The sequence below is a fragment of the Microtus oregoni genome, unplaced genomic scaffold (assembly GCF_018167655.1).
Source record: "Microtus oregoni isolate MIOR12 unplaced genomic scaffold, Mior012 000159F_ref0000335, whole genome shotgun sequence".
NCBI classification, from domain to species: domain Eukaryota; kingdom Metazoa; phylum Chordata; class Mammalia; order Rodentia; family Cricetidae; genus Microtus; species Microtus oregoni.
In genome coordinates, this window is record NW_024544814.1 from 1,094,069 (window position 1) to 1,096,373 (window position 2,305).

At 41.4% G+C, this 2,305-nt stretch overlaps 1 pseudogene; it reads left to right on the forward strand.

Moving 5' to 3' along the window:
- Window positions 1-950: 950 nt before the first annotated feature.
- On the forward strand, window positions 951-1,747 carry LOC121445103 (annotated as a pseudogene).
- The last annotated feature ends 558 nt before the right edge of the window (window positions 1,748-2,305 follow it).

Sequence of the window (2,305 nt, forward strand, 5' to 3'; positions counted from 1 at the left end):
TGGCATGGTTACCTTTCATAAAGGAATAAATAAACCTTGAATTTGTCAGGGGTCTCTAACAGAGCAGAGATAATATATATTAATTACATATAAAGGGAATTTTTAGACTGGCTTACATTATATGGGCCAGGTAGTCCAGCAATTGCTGTCTCACGAGAAAAAGACCAAGACCCCTGGAATTGTTAAGACAAGGTTGGATGTCTCAATAGTTTCAATCCAGTACTGGAATCCTAGAAGATTTATGGAAAGCTGTTGGTGTTCAGTCTACAGTGGAATCCTGAAGAAGTTGGATTAAATACTGGTTGTAGCAACAGGAAATACAAACTTGCCAGAGAGATTGAAAAGATACAGGCAAAAAGCAGTTTTCTTCTTCCATCTCCTTTAATGTAGGAAGCCACCAGGAAGTGGGGCGCAGATTTAGGGCCGATCTTCCTACTTTAAACAATCTGATTAAGAAAATTACAGGAGGTCACTGGCCCAATCTTGCTCCTGTGGAGGTTGCTGCCTCAGACTTGCTCTGGCAGAGGTCACTGGCTCAGGCCTGTTCCCACAAATATCCCCTTCTTGGGACTGCACCTGTGGAGGTCCCTGCGTTGGGCCGGGTCCTGCAGAAGTCTCTGGTTCAGGCCTCCTCCTTCAGAGGTCGCCCCTCCCCCCTTGTACTTGCTCCTGTGGAGGTCGCTGCCTCAGGCCTGCTCCTGTGGAGGTCATTGCCTTGAGCCTGCTCCTGTGGAAGTCATTACCTTGGGCCTGCCCTGGTGGAGATCACTGGTCGGTCATGAAAGTATATGATAGCACAAATTTCACTAGATTAGTCAATGCATAGAAGAGCTTTAAGAAGGAAACAACTGTGGTAAGAGTTTTCTGGAAGTGCTGTCAAGATCATACTGTACGCCTCTAGGACTACCAAATGCTTCTTTGCTGCCTCTTACTTCCCTTGTCCAGGTTCCATGATAAGCAGGTCTTGTTGGTGCTGTAGCCCTCCTAGAAGACCTGAAGCCACTGATCAGCAGGATGATTGGAATTGCCTTAGTCATGAAGGTTTTGGATTTGTTTCAAGGCTCAGAAGCAATAAAAGGTGCAGTTGTTGGTATTAATTGGGTACCACCAACTCTTTTGTGGCAGTTATGGAAGGCAAGCAATCAAAGGATTTGTTGAATGCTGAAAATGCCTGATCATCCTTTTTGTTGCTACCTTTACAAAACATGGAGAAGGAGAGTCTGCCAGCAACACAAACAATACATTCAAGGACTGCATTGGCCTTTGCTATATGACCCTAAAGTATGGAAAGATGCTAAGAATGTTTCTTTTTAAACTGCCCTTGCTTACAGAGATAATGTCTGTTGAGGCTCACTGAAAACTTTATTCTCTAAGTCAGGCTGGAACATTTGTGTTCATGAAGGTAAAAGAGACAACAGTACATTAAGTCACACAGCAAAAAAAAAAAAAAAAATCAGGTGATCAAAACAGCCCCTACTTATTTCAGTGACTCATGAAGATAAGCTTGATAGCTGAACTAAATATACTTCATTGTGATCAACCCACAGATGATCCTCTGGCCTCTGGTCTAGACAAATCTGAAAATGAATTTGTTGCTGTATATGAATTAGGTGGTGGAATTTTGGTTATTTCTATCCTGCAATTTCAGAAAGAAATGTTTCAGGTGAAATCCATCAAGAGGGGCAAAGGAGACAAATATTTTGACTTAACTTTGTTATGGAATGCTGTAAAGGAGTTTAAGAAATAAACACATTGATTTGAACAAGACAACATGTACTTTCAGAGGGTGACAAAAGCTGATGCGAAGGCTGTGATTTCTTCTATACAGAATAAACATCAACTTTTTATACTTTAAAATGGATGTTATAGACCCAAAGATTTAAATAAAAAATGACTCAAGCTCAATTTAAAGATATTGTCACAGATCTAACAAAGAGGACTGTTGTCCTATATCAGAAAGCTATGCAAGATGCAGAATTCAACTAGAGTGACATGGGAGAAGTGATCCTGTTGGTAACATGACAAGGATGCCCAGGCTCTAGCTTCTTTTTAACAAAACCCCGCTAATACTATCAGTCCTGATTTGCAGTGGAAAATACCATTCAGGGAGGTATGTTGGCTGGTAATGTTATGTTTCTGCATATCACCCCCTATCTTTGGTGTTAGAATTCTGGGAGGTATCTTTACCAAACTTATTAATAGGAACAACACTATAACAAGCAAAAAGAGCCAGACGCTTTCAGCGGTTGCAGAGGAACAGAATAAAGTGTGGTAGCACTGGTGAGAGAGATGGCTAGAGACAACA